Raw genomic sequence first — 14,300 nt, 5'->3', positions numbered from 1 at the left:
AGTTTCTATTTCTAGAATGAGAGTTCTCTTAAAAAAATGTTTTAATGTTTATTTTTGAGAGAGAGAGATAGAGACAGTGTGAGTGGGGGAGGAGCAGAGAGAGGGAGACACAGAATCTGCAGCAGGCTCCAGGCTCCGAGCTGTCAGCACAGAGCCCGACACAGGTCTCAAACTCACAAACTGTGAGATCACGACCTGAGCTGAAGTCGGACGCTTAACCGACTGAGCCACCCAGGCGCCCCAAGAGTTCTCTTCATATGTATTTTTAACCAGAAAAATCATGCGTTTTTAGTAATTAATGTCTTCACCCACCTCTATGACACGTTTTCCCTAGATTTTTAGGTTGCATACTCCTGAATCACTTTTTCCAATAATAAGAACAGTTAATGTGTACTTTGTTTTTCAAGTGAACATTTTATTGAAGTGCGATGTCTAGAGAGAAGTACATACACCACGAAGCGTATGGCTTGATGTATTTTCACAGAATGAAACCACCTGTGTATCCAGCACCTCCTCGTGTATCCAGCATCATTAGAACCATAGTAACCCCCTCCTGCCCTTTCCAACCACTGTCCCTTCCCAAGATAACCACTATCCTGCCTTCTGACACTACTGATGGATTTTGCTGGGTTTTGAACTTTATGCAAATGGAATCATGAGCTACTTATTCTTCTGTGTCTGGCATCCTTTATTCAATGTTATATTTGCGAGTTTCATTTATTTTGGGTGTGGTTGTAGCTTATTAATTATCATTGATACATGGTATTCCATTGTATGAACTTACCATGATTATTTTTTTTAATTTTTTTTAACGTTTATTTATTTTTGAGACAGAGAGAGACAGAGCATGGACAGGGGAGGGGCAGAGAGAGAGAGGGAGACACAGAATCTGAAACAGGCTCCAGGCTCTGAGCTGTCAGCACAGAGCCCGACTCGGGGCTCGAACTCACAGACCGTGAGATCATGACCTGAGCCGAAGTTGGACGCTTAACCGACCAAGCCACCCAGGCTCCCCGTCCCATAATTGAGTATTTAATCCACTCTACGGTTGAAGATTTAGGGGTTTAGGTGTTTTGGCAAACATATGCACACTTGTCTCTTGGGTATGTGTCCAGGAGTAGAATTCCTGGTCACAAGGGATGCATATAACCAACTTTAGGAGACACCGTCAAGTAGCTTTCCAAAGGAGGTGTGCCAATTCACACTCCCTCCCGTGGTGCTTGGGAGTTCTGGTTGTTCCACATCTTCCCTAACACTTCATGTTATCTTTTCCATTTTAGCCATTCTGGTAGGGGTGTAGTGGCCTCTCATTGTGTTTTATTTATTTATTTTGCTTATTTATTTGGAGAGAGAGTGAGGCAGGGAGGGGCAGAGAGAGAAGGAGACAAAGAATCCCAAGCAGGGTCCGCCCTGTTGGGGCAGAGCCCTATGTAGGGCTTGATCTCACAAACAGTGAGATCATGCCCTGAGCCAAGGTCAAGAGTTGGACGCTTAACTGACTGAGCCACCCAGGCACCCCTCTCATTGCGGTTTTAATTTGCATTTAGCTGATGACTAAAAAAGTTGGACTTAGGGGGTGCCTGGGTAGCTCAGTCAGTTGAACGTCCGACTTCAGCTCAGGTCATGAGGTCATGAACTCGTGGTTCGTGAGTTCGAGCCCCACATCAGGCTCTGTGCTGACAGTGGGGAGCCTGGAGCCTGCTTCAGATTCTGTGTCACCCTCTCTCTCTGCCCCTCCTCTGCTTGCACTCTGTCTCTCTCTCTCTGTCTCTCAAAAATAAATAAACATTAAAAAAAAAAGTTGGACTTTTATTAGATGTTTATTGACCATTACCTTCTTTGGGGAAGTGCCCATTTAAATGTCTTGCCCTTTTCCCAATCAAGCTGTCTGCTGGATAGCTCTATCAGATTATGCTTGATAATACTGTGCTAGTCACATCTTCTCTGTCCTTATTTCTTCTCTGTGTACTTGATTTATGAAGGTTGTTTTTTTTTTAATTTTTTTTTAATGTTTTATTTATTTTTGAGACAGAGAGAGAGATAGAGCATGAACGGGGTAGGGGCAGAGAGAGAGAGAGAGAGGGAGACACAGAATCGGAAGCAGGCTCCAGGCTCCGAGCCATCAGCCCAGAGCCCGACGCGGGGCTCGAACTCACGGACCGCGAGATCGTGACCCGAGCTGAAGTCGGACGCTTAACCGACTGAGCCACCCAGGCGCCCCGATTTATGAAGGTTTTAAAAAATACTAGAATCACCTAGAAGCTTTAAATAAATGCTATTGTTGGACCCCACTTCTGATTATTAAAGTAGAATTTAAGTGAAATCAGTTGTAGCACGAACATCAGTATTGTTTAAAACTTTGCAACTTTTCATTTCAAACCTAAGAAAGTGTTGCAAACATAGTAGAAGGAATTCCCTTATTCTCTTCACACAGATCCCCAAGATGTTAACATGTATCACACTTGCTTGATATAATTTATTTTATTTAATATCTATGTCCAGGTTTAGATCAGTATCTAATTTGTTTTTTGAATCATTTGAGATTAACTTGCAGATATCCTGTCCCTTTAACAAAGGCTAGAAGTTCTTGAGAAAGCCTTTTTTTCCCCCTTGAAATTGGTTGGTTTTTACTTTGTAGATTTTCCAAGTTATGATGTTAGGTCTAAGCAGGTTTATGATTGCTACATCTTCTTGGTGGATTGTTTCTTGTTTCCTTTTTTCTTTCCCAACCTATCTTCTTTAATTGCATTAATATTTGTTTCCCTCAATTCTATATTGTCTGATATTGAAATTACTATATCATCTTTCTTTCCATTAGTAGTTTCCTGCTATAGATTTTCCCCGGCCATTGTTTTTAATTTTGGTGTGACTTTTGTGAGCATGGATTTCTTTTGTTTTTGTTTGTTTCCATTGAGAGTCTTTCTGTGTGAACTAGCAAGTTTAACGTTACTATTATCATGAATATATTTATACTTATATTTCGACTTATTCCTTCTATGTTACTTAATGGTTTTATTTGTCATGTTTTATTTATTTAGTTTTTCTTTCTTGCCTGCTTTTGGATTGATCAAGTTTTCTTTATTATCCTTTCTCCCAAATAAAAGTTTCCTTGAAAATTTTACAAGTCTTATTTAGATTTTCCAACAAATTTATTAATAACTTATTTCCTCATTATGACACTTTGCATCCTATAACTTCTTTTGGTTTTCATTTCTTTCTTGCTGATGAACATCACTTAGTGGTTCGTTGATAGCTTGTAACTAGTCAATTCTCTAAATCTTTGAAAATCTGAAAATGCCTTTATTTTCTCTCAGCCTTGATTGATACTTTGGCTGCTGTAGAATTCTAATTTAAAAAGTATTTTCACCTGCTTTTTTAAGAAAAATTTTACATTTTGTGAAATCTATTATTACTGATAAAAAGTCAACTGTCAGGGCGCCTGGGTGACTCAGTCAGTTAAGCAGTTAAGTGTCTGACTTCCGCTCAGGTCATAATCTCATGTTTCATAGGTTTGATCCCTGTGTGGGGCTCTGTGCTGACAGCTCAGAGCTGGGACCCTGCTTCAGATTCTGTGTCTCCGTCTCTCTCTGCCCCTCCCCCACTTGTTCTCTCTCTCCCTCCCTCTCTCTCTCTCTCTCTCTCTCTTTCTCTCTCTCTCAAAAATAAACATTAAAAAAAAAAAGACAACTGTCATTTTAATTGTCTTTTTAAAAAATACTCTGTCTTAACTCTTTGATAGTTTTTATAACTTTTCTTCGTGTTTGTTCTAAAGTTTAAAGTTTAAATATTATGTTTCTAAACGAGGGATTAAAAGCAAATGTATCTATCTTATAATACAGACATTCTTTCAATTTGAGAATACCTGTCATTCTTCAATTCTGGAATATCTTCAGTTATTTGAATACTATCTCTCTTCTAGTCTTTCCTTTTGTAACATGTCATAACTTTACATTATAGGTTCTGGTTTCTAAATTTCTTTCAGAATTTTCATTTTTCCCTCTCTGTGCTATATGCTGGTGATTTATCTTCAAAGTGATTGATTCTCTCTTTGACTATATCCAGCCCATGGTTCCACCTGTTCATTGATGTTTGTATGTATACAATTATGATGTTTTATTTAAAAGATTAAAAACAATTTTTTAACATTTATTAATTTTTGAGAGACAGAGAGTGACAGAGCACAAGCAGGGGTGGGGCATAGAGAGAGAGAGAGAGACAGGATCTGAAGCAGGCTCCAGGCTCTGAGCTGTCAGCATAGAGCCTGACTCGGGGCTCGAACTCACGAACCGGGAGATCATGACCTGAGCGGCAGTCGGACACTTAACCAATTGAGCCACGCAGGTGCCTTTAAAAAGTTTTTTTTCAGAAATAAGCCAGTAGTATTTATACTCTTGCCTTATGACATTCAATTTTTTTTCCAAAATTTTAGACATATTTGTTTCAAAGATCTTTTCAGATTTGTTTCTATTATTTATAATTCTTAGTTTTCCCCATGGTGGTTTGTTTCCTTGTGTGATTTCTACACGTTATTTCCACACATTATTCATACACATCAGATTATGAAGTAATCTTCAGGGATATGGTTTTTGTAGGAGCCCCACATGCCCTGAATAACAGAAATGTCTATACAAGCTAGTCTATCCTTTGCCTCTCCTAGGATCCTGTGTGATTCATAGATTGAGGACTAATTTTTAATGTTACTCTCTTGGTTTGGGCTCCCTATATCACAGCTTGCTTGGCGCTAGTCTGGGTTCTACATTTTGTAAATGATGTCTTTTCTATCCACGGGCCTGGATGGCTAACAAACATCCTTCCCAGTAGGTGTAGTTTTCCTAGCCTGTTTTCTATGGGCAGCCATTGTTGAATCTTCATTTTATTCAGGTAGCTCAGTTCCAATTCACCTTGTACATTGGACACTTGTCTTAGACCCTCCCCATGCAAGAGTTAAAAACTCAGCTTCCAGTGGTTAAGGCCTAAGTTCAATCCTGTAATCCCTATAGCTATTTATGTTTTAGCCCCCTGCTCAGTGCTTGGCTTTGAGACCTCGCTTTGTTTCTGAAAGCTGCAATGTATTAGATATGTATTAGATAAGTTTTTGAACTTGTAATAGTTCAGTATTTGTCTGTATTTGGAATGAGAGAGTGAACATTTCTTTGTCAGCCCAATTTGCCATGTTGACTAAATGTGTGTGTGTGTGTGTGTGTGTGTGTGTGTGTGTAGATGAAACACCGGAGAGGTAGCAGCAGAACCACAGAATGGTTTTGACACGGAAGCCAAGAAGGGAAATAGCTTCAAAAAGAAGTAGATGATCATGGGTTACTATCAAGGACAGAAAAAAAAGAAAAAGAAATGAGGACTAGGTATGAACATAAGCTCTAACAGTGAGTGACTCCTGAGGGCGTTGTTTCGTTAGGGTTCAGGAGCAAGAGAGTGTGGTGGTAGGAAAATGGAAGCAGTGGCATCCATTCTACCTGGTTGGGGCGTTTGATAGTGATAAGGAAGGAAAGCACTACAAAGATTGCTTAAAGGAACATTGCATTGTGTGAAGATGTGTTTTTCAAAACAGGAGAGACAAACTCGTGCCAATAATTCTCTTTTCCATCTGGTGAGACTCTTATTCTTCTAGTGATGTAAGTTTTGTTTGCTTCCTCTATAGAAAAGTAACACTTCTATTTTATTTGATAACTTCTTCCGGCCTGTGTGGCCTTCCCAAACTGTCTTTTCTAACATCTCTTTGAGGCTCTAGGTTTGAATTTGGCCTTATTAACCCATGTTAAGGTTCTGAGTCTGGGTTTTGTCTTCTTGGTGAAATAGATAAGGATATGATTGATATAGTAAAGGAATATTCAATCATACCTAAGGCAAGCAGGTGCCATAGTAAAGTGTGACCCATTTCCATAGTGAGTAGGAGTAAGAATGGGGGGGGGGTTACTATGTCAACTGATGGAGGAAAGTCAAGATAGAGGGGGGAGGAAGAGGGAAGAGGTGAAGAAGAGAGAAGGGAAGAGGTAGAGGGTATGTGTATATTGATTGATTAATAAGGAAGGCAATTGCAGAACCCATTACACTTGAACCTCTGAGGGCTATAGATACTGTAATGCCACATGCCTCAGCAGATATGCTCAGTCTAAAGATATTCTCTGCTCACTTCAAGCTATTATTAGTCGCGTTCCTTAAATTTTGATGTTCCTAGTTATTGTATCCCTCAGCATATCTGGTGTGGTTTGGGATAGTATAATGCCTGCAGAGTCCCCTCATCCAAAAGGGATCCTTAGGGCCCACATGTAATCGCCCTCCATCTGCTCTTCCTTGAACTGAGGTAGCCCTGGGCTCACATCTCCTCCCTGACATTGATCCTGGTGGGTTCACTCAAGGTTTTATTATGTAAACCTCTTCCAAGAATCTTATCATTGACTCAATTTCAGATATTTTAGTTGGGTTGTAATATTCTCCATGTGAGAATTGAGTGGGCGAACAGGATGAATGTTGACATGGCTCTTGGAAGAAACGGCTATAGAAGCAGCAGTGGGACAAGGCCTCTTTGAGCCAAGAATACCCTTTATGACCAAGCCCTTGAGCAGAAGTGGTATTGAAAGCCCAGTTGGTGGTCAAAATCCTTAGTTACAGCTGAGCTGCAGAAAATGGAAGCCAGCAAACAACTGAGCAGCCCCCTGCCCCCTCCCCCCCCCCCAACCCCAAGCTGCTGGCCTCAAAGGCAGCCTATTCAGTGTTAAGACAAGAAAGAATAAATCTGAATGCTCTGGAGAACAACTTCAGTAAAGCTTTTCATTAATTGTAGTTTGGATGGAAGTGCTAGAATCACTCTGGGAATCTCCCAAAATTAATTAACTGCTTGGCTGAAATGAACAAATAGCTTAAGAAAGGGGATTCCACTTCTCTGTCTACTCATGGTTCGTAGCGCTCGGTTGAGGGAGACTCAAAAGAAACTCTTGGACCAGCATAGTCCTGAGCTGAGTCCAGATAGAGCTGAGCCAGAGCCAGAGGCAGGCCAAGTCTCTACTGCCCAATGTTAACCTTGATTTGGGTTGGCTCTTAGTTTAGAGCTCTCTCTGCCAAAGAAGGGATGCTTTTGTTTCACTTGCCACTTGCTCTTTCAGAACCTGCCAGGAATTACCACCTTCAGGAAGCCTTCTTTGCCTACCTCTCTCAATACGCCACCCGCCCCCCCCCCCCCCCACCTCCATGCCTCGATTGGGTGATCACTGTCCTCTGTGTTCCTACACAGCCTGTGTCCACCTCTATCACAGCGCAAACAGCTCTGTGCTGTGATTGGTGGTGCTGGTTGTCAATCTTCTCCATTTGACTGAGTATCTCCATGAGGGGGCGTGTCTTAGATGTCCTTATACCTCAGCTTCTATCACATGGCGCCGTTTGTTGCAGCGCTCCATCTATTTTGAACTGAATTGCCATTAGAAACCTATTGAGAGGTATACATCGCTTATTTCATTACTACTGTAATCGTTTGCAAGAAAAGAACTGGTTGTGTATGTGGAACCACACAAGCTGGGCAAGTATTTCCAAACCTAACCAGGACGCCTGGCACAGCAAGGAAGAGAAAGCTTTTCTTGTCTCTGTGCTTCTGGGCCACAAGTGGTTTGCACAAAGTTGGACTTGAGCTACTCCTTCTCTGAAGATTTCTCATTTTGAGTTTTCTTTTCTTCTCCCATCTCCACTCTGGGAACGTAGGTACTACACACATAGAACACCAAGGACGGTTTGAATTTGCCACTAAACAGGAGTCCTTGAAGAGTTTCTTGCAAAGAACTCCTTCCTCTCAGAAGATCTGTAAGACCTCAGAAGATCTGTAAGATCTCAGAAGATCTGTAAGGGGTCTTGGCAGAGGTGAGCTGTCACAGGCATCTTGGGTTCCACAGCGTCAGGGTCGGGACAGGCTCACCCCACAGAAGCAATAGCTACCAATCTGTCTGGTCACCATCCTTCTTTCCTGATCATTTGAGTTTACTGTGGGCAGGGGGGAGGGGAAACATGGCTGAGAGGAGGTCACATTTTAATCATATTGGCAGCTAACACCTTATCCTTATCAGTTAGTGCTTGACTAGAATGAGTTAATGACCTGGAAGGGAGCTGCCCAGGGAAGGGCAGGGTGACAAGTGGACGCTGAAGAAAATTGGGAAGGGCCAAAGATACACTGTCCCTGCCTTATGACTTTATTCAGGACCTTGACTGCTCAAAATAAGGTTTTAGTAGATGTGTTCCAGGCTGCTGGCCTCTCACCTAGGAGGTCAGGGAGCAGGACAGCTTCTATTCCCTGGGGATACTGTCTCTTTTCTAGAGCCAAGGAACCAGTAATACAAACAAATAAATGAAATAAGCCAGGGCAAATGGGATAGAGGATGCCCAGTTAAGTTTGAAATTCAGATAAACACTGAATTATTTTTTTAGTATAAGTAGTCCCAAATATTGAGCTTATATTGAGAAATTACTTGTCAGAGTGCCTGGCTTAGTTAAGCATCCGACTCAATTTCATCTCAGATCATGATCCCAGGGGAGTGGGACTGAGCCTCGCATTGGGCTCTGTGCTGAGCATAGAGCCTGCCTAAGATTCTCTCTCTCCCTCTGCCCCTCCCGCCCACTCGTGCTCTCTCTCTCTCTCTCTCTCTCTAAATATAAAATAAAATACATTATTTGTTGTTACGTGAATACTTAACACTACTGAACCATACACTTAAAAATGGTTAGGGTGGCAAAAAATTATTTGATTTATCTGATAGTCTAATTTAACTAGGTGTCTTATATTTTTTTATTTGTAAGTCTGGCGACTCTAAAACAGTGGCAAAGATCTTGCCTTTTCATTCCCCCTTCACTTCACACCAGGGTCATAAATGTAGTCAGAAAGGTTCTCCTGGGCTCTGCCATTTGGCCTGCGGGCCGGCAGCCCCGGATGTAGCGGGGGGCACAGACAGCCTGGGATGAAGGATGGGGTTCCAGATCCACAAGGGCACTCCTTCGTGCAGACTCCTTTGGGGACTTCATGCAGCAGAGTGATCCCTGCTTTCATGGGCTCACGGAAACCACCCTCCAGGGAGGGAAGAGGCTGAATCTCAGTAGAGAAAGATCCTGGGGTACAGGCCCTGACAGAACTCAGAAATCAATGGCCTGAATATGCCTGTGACAGCTTCCTCTCACACTGACCGTCACACCCGAGCCTTTAGGCTCAGAGCCATGCCTACGTGCACTCCTACTTTAAGCAAACCCAGTACCGCGTATCAAAATCCGGATTTGCCAAAAATGTGGTGGTGAGTGATTGTTTCATCTGTTGACAACAGGATAGACCACAGGCTTTCCCTCGTGCATTTAAAAGGCGACACCGGTTGGAAAAGAGAAAGAAGAGGAAGGCTAGAACACCACCCTGAGGAAGGCCAGGGATTGCAAAAGCAAGTTATGCCTGAAGAGGGCCAGGCCACTGGCGACCATCTGCAGGCGGCCAGGACCACCGTGCGCAGGATGCAGGTTACTGGTGTGAAGAGGGCTATGCAGCAGGAAGACTGTTGGGAGGGTCACAGAGCCAGTCTCTTTGTTTCACAGGCACAGTGCAAGCGTGTGAGCTCACGCTGCTGTTTGTACCCACATGTGCCATCCCCCCTCACCTGATGCGATGTTCTCAGCGGAAGTTGGAGAGAGGCTGGAGGCAGTGGGGAGTGGGGAGTGGGAAGCAGGAGGGGAGCTCATGGGGTAGAAGCTGGTGGAGAGAAGGGGAGAGCTTATTCTGGTCCAAGGGCCCCAGACCAATGGAGGGGAGCCACCAACAGAGGGTTGGGCAGAGTTTGCTTTAAGAAACCTCCATGTTGGGGCTCCTGCGTGGCCCAGTTCGTTGGGCATCCGACTTGTCCTCAGGTCATGATCTCACGGCTCATGGGTTCGACCCCCACATCCGGCTCTGTGCTGACAGCTCGGAGCCTGGAGCCTGCTTCGGATTTTGTGTCTCCTTCTCTCTCTGCCCCTCCCCCGCTCACGCTCTGTCTCTGCCTCTGTCTCTCTCTCTCAAAAATAAATACACTTAAAAAAAAGTGTCTTTGGTGGAAGGTGAAATCTTACTGAGTAGGGTGGGCCCCTGATCCACTCTGACTGGTGTCCTCTGAGAAGACGGACACGTGACAACAGAGACACACACGAGAACACCGCATGACAGCAAGGCAGCGATCGCAATGACGTAGCCTGCACGCCAAAGATTGGCAGCAAACCACCAGCTGCCAGGGGAAAGGCCTGGAACAGATTGTCCCTCGCAGTCTTCAGAAGGAGCCATCCCTGTGGACACGTTCCTTCCAGACTCCTGGCCTCCAGCAGTGTGAGACAGTACATTTCTGTTGTTTGTGGTGCTACGTTATAGCAGCTCTAGCAAACTAATACCCATAATAACGATAGTAATCACCGTTGAATTATTACCATGTGGCAGGCGCCACAGTCAGTGATTTGCACAAATTATATCACTTATTTTTTACTGCAGTCCTACGAGAAAGGAACTATAATTATCTCACATTACAACTGAGGAAAGGGAAGCTTGGAAAGACCTGAGGCTGCACCGCCAGAGGCATCTAAGATCAAAGCCTGGGCTCCCAATCATCCCGTCACCCAGCCCACACTTGGCACTGAGCAAGACAGAGACACAGCCACGGCAGGGTGCAGAGGCATTAGCAGGGGCCTCAGGAGAAGGCACTGCAAAGACTTAGGGGGCTTTATGCCTTGAAAGAGGACTAAAGCATGTAGGTAATTACAAAACTTAAAAAATATCAAATCAGGGGCTCCTGAGTGGCTCAGTCGTTAAGCATCTGACTTCGGCTCAGGTCATGATCTTGTGGTTCGTGAGTTCGAGTCCCACATCGGGTGAGCTCGAGTCCCGCCTTGGGTGAGCCCTGCTTCTCTCTCTTTCTCTCTCTCTCTGTCCCTTCTGGGATTCTCTCTCTCTCTCTGCCCCTTGCCCACTTGTGCCCCTCGCCCAAAATATCAAATCACGTTAGGTAGAAACATAGACAAAGAGACAAGTGCTTTTGCGGTGAGAAACCTTCAAATCACACTTGGGAAACAACGGTTTTCTTCATCCAGACGGTGGGCCAGCCCTACTCAGCCCTCTAAGGGAAAGAAGAGTAAACTGGTAAGTCCCTGTATGAGTTGGAATCAGCTAGTTATGCTGCAGTCCCAAATGAGCCCGGAACACAGGTCTCCTGAAGTCTCTACCACAGGCATTCACTAGGTAAAGCAAGCATAGTGGCACATCTACAGAGAGCCATGGTCGCCTCAAACCGGGGAGGATTTAGATGCGTGACTTTTTGAATAATGACGTTGCTAATAAAAAAAATAGGCTTCATGATCAAAGAGAAAATTTCTTGACGGTAGCTGACTGGTGAAATGTTAGCGTCTAAACCACAGTTAAGTGCATCACGGTAAAGTGTGTCAAGGATGAACAGGATACCCATTCAATACTTTTGTTTTATGTTGTTCATTTCTGAAATTTTCAAAATCTTTTATCCCCTGTAAGTAAACATTACACCTTGACAAAGTCTCGATCCAACACATGGTGACAGCTTACTTAATGTCCGTTGAATGACTAAATGAAATGTTCGGTGCTCACAGTATGAAACAAGACACAGGTAGAATCATCACAGAAGAAAAGGCCAAGAGACATGCCCTGGGATGCTTTTCTCCTTTGAAGTTTGGGTTTTCCTGGGCCAGTAAAACCAAAGGAAAAGAAATGGACAGGCTGGCCAGGAAGGACCTTAGCAACAATGATCACCTACTAGCCTCCTCAGTAAAGCCAATCAAAACATTAGACTGGACCTGGAATTAGCAGAAGAGCAATCTTTAGGTTGAATTCATTTAGCTTTTTGAAAATTTTGCTGTGTTGCCTTTATTTTTCTCCTTTTGCCAAAGCAAAGTGCACTGACTGGCACTGAGCTAACCCGCCTGCATTCCCCTTCAGAAGCCAAGTAGACAGAACCCCAGGGTAGTAGGGCCTGGCGTCAGCAGGAAGAATGAGACCGGGGACAGTTGCTGCCCATTTCTGGAGTCTGCGGGGAGGGTGGGGGTTTGCTCCCAGGGACAGTGCCCTCCTGGTTCCAAGCTGTCTCCCGACCGGCCCACGACCCTGTCCCATAGAGCTGGGCAGGATGGGGTGGTGGAATTAGCTCCCTCATGGGACAGCACCCAGGGCACTGGCTCCTGGACTCCTGCCCTCGTCTCCCCAAGCAAACAGTTCTCACAGGGATTAGCCTGAGGCCCAGTCTCCCTTTCTCTCAGCAGCAAGCATGCATTTCCTTTCCTTCTCTCTGCACCCACCTGGAAAAAATGCCTGCCTTGCAGCTTTGCCTGACTGCCTCCTGGCCCTCCAGGTCCCTGCAGCTCTCCACGGAAACTTCTGGCAGCAAAGAGGTGATAGAAAACAGAAGCACAGGGCCCAAAGTTGGGTTCTGGGAGCTGGGCCATGTCACTCAGACCTTGGCCCTTCCCTCTCAGTTTGTCCCCATTTTAGGCAATCCCCAAATTCTCTGCACCCATGGAACGGTGGCAAGTGGGGGAGGGGGTGTTTCCCCACTGATCAGCAAGATTCACAGGCGCACAGGCTCTGGGAGAGGAGCTATCTTCACTTTTGCAGGCTGAGAGCTGCGCCTCTCAGTCTGTCCTAAGAAAGAAATGCAAAGATGAGCACGATGGACATTTCTAATAATTTTCACTTTTATTTGCACACAGAGGATAACATTTGAAGGGCCCTGGGAGGCAGCAAGTACTTTTTAATTAGTTGGATGTCATGGCCATTTGGGCAGCCAGGAAGACAGGTAGATAATTAATACATCTTTTATTGCTTTACAGGGCAATAAAATAGGGAAACGGGACCCAGTGCTATGGCTTTCTCCTTTTAACTGGGCTCTTGTTTAGATGTGTGTGTGTGTTTTCCCAAGTTTAAACTTTCAGAGTTATGTAACTGTTCCCCTTGGCTTATAATCAAACTTCCAGATTAGCTGGAGGTGCCCTGCACGAGCGGGGATTTGGCACGAGGGCTTCCTGGTCAGGGTGTTCTCTAAAATAAAGGTGTTTGCTTGCAGGTCAGGGAGGAGACTCGTGTGCAGGGAGGTCCCGCTGCCCGTTCTTAAGACTTTCGGGCCAATATCCTGAGCATCTCCAGTTCTCAAAATTGTAACTATTAAAGGTAGGAAATCTATCACTCTTTGCCCCTTGAAAAGACTGTCCAGGATACTGAAATGTCTATACTGGCAGGAATCACTTGAGAGAAAGTCAAAACTTCCAGTTATTCAAGTTTTTCTTTTTTTCTTTTTCTTTTTTGATGTTTATTTATTTTTGAGAGAGAGAGAGAGAAACAGAGTGTGAGGGGAAGAGAGGCAGAGAGAGAGGGAGATACAGAATCTGAAGCAGGCTCCAGGCTCTGAGCTATCAGCATAGAGCCCCACACAGGTCTCAAACTCACGACCCGTGAGATCATGACGTGAGCCGAAGTCAGACGCTTAACCTGACTGAGCCACCCAGGAGCCCCTCAAGTTCTTATTTCAGTGGTGTGCTAACCCTTGATCAGAACAGGGTGATTCTTGGAAGCAGTGTCTTGTGGGGGCCCAGATCCTAAATATTTCTTTTTCTCTTGCTTGCTTCCTTCTGTTAACTGAGTTACCATCTCCTAGCAGCTAGTTAAAATGAAAATTATAACTATTTATGTAGGATTTGCAGACATGGTGAAGAGAGATTATGGGTAGGACTGAACATTTCAAACTTCTTTTGGTAGGACACTCTCTCATGGGTAGAACATAAGGTTTCCCCTAAAACCCAAACCAACTAGTCCTTTCATGGCCCCCCTGGGCCTCCAGAATTTGCACGAGAACTGATAGCTCCCAGCTCTTAGATCCCTAGTGAAAGGCTTATAGAAATGCAAATCACCAGACATCCCTGAACTCCTCAAAACACAGAAAAAACAAGTGGGTGTCTTGGAGACCCCCAGGCATTGATTTCCTGCTCCAAAGGTAGCTACCGGAGGTGAAACGGAAGTCAGCTGCTGGGGGAGGGGGAGGCAACATTCCAGCTACTATGGTGGTACCAACTCACTGTAAAGGAAGCAGAGACTTGAATGAAGCCCAAAGAGCTTTCCCCCATCCTTCAGCTCTCAGTCTGACTTGGTGTTCCTGTGGGGGTTAGTAGGCCAAGTGGGGAAAATGGCAAGCCACATAAGGAAGTATGACCTCTGATAAAACAGACCAGATTATTATCCCATGACCTTTTATTTTTAAAAAGAAAATACCATTGTTTTTCCTTATCATAAAAGT

Source organism: Panthera pardus, unplaced genomic scaffold (genome assembly GCF_024362965.1).
Source record: "Panthera pardus isolate Hobbes unplaced genomic scaffold, ASM2436296v1 HiC_scaffold_13, whole genome shotgun sequence".
NCBI lineage: Eukaryota > Metazoa > Chordata > Mammalia > Carnivora > Felidae > Panthera > Panthera pardus.
Note: the sequence above shows the minus strand (reverse complement) of the source record.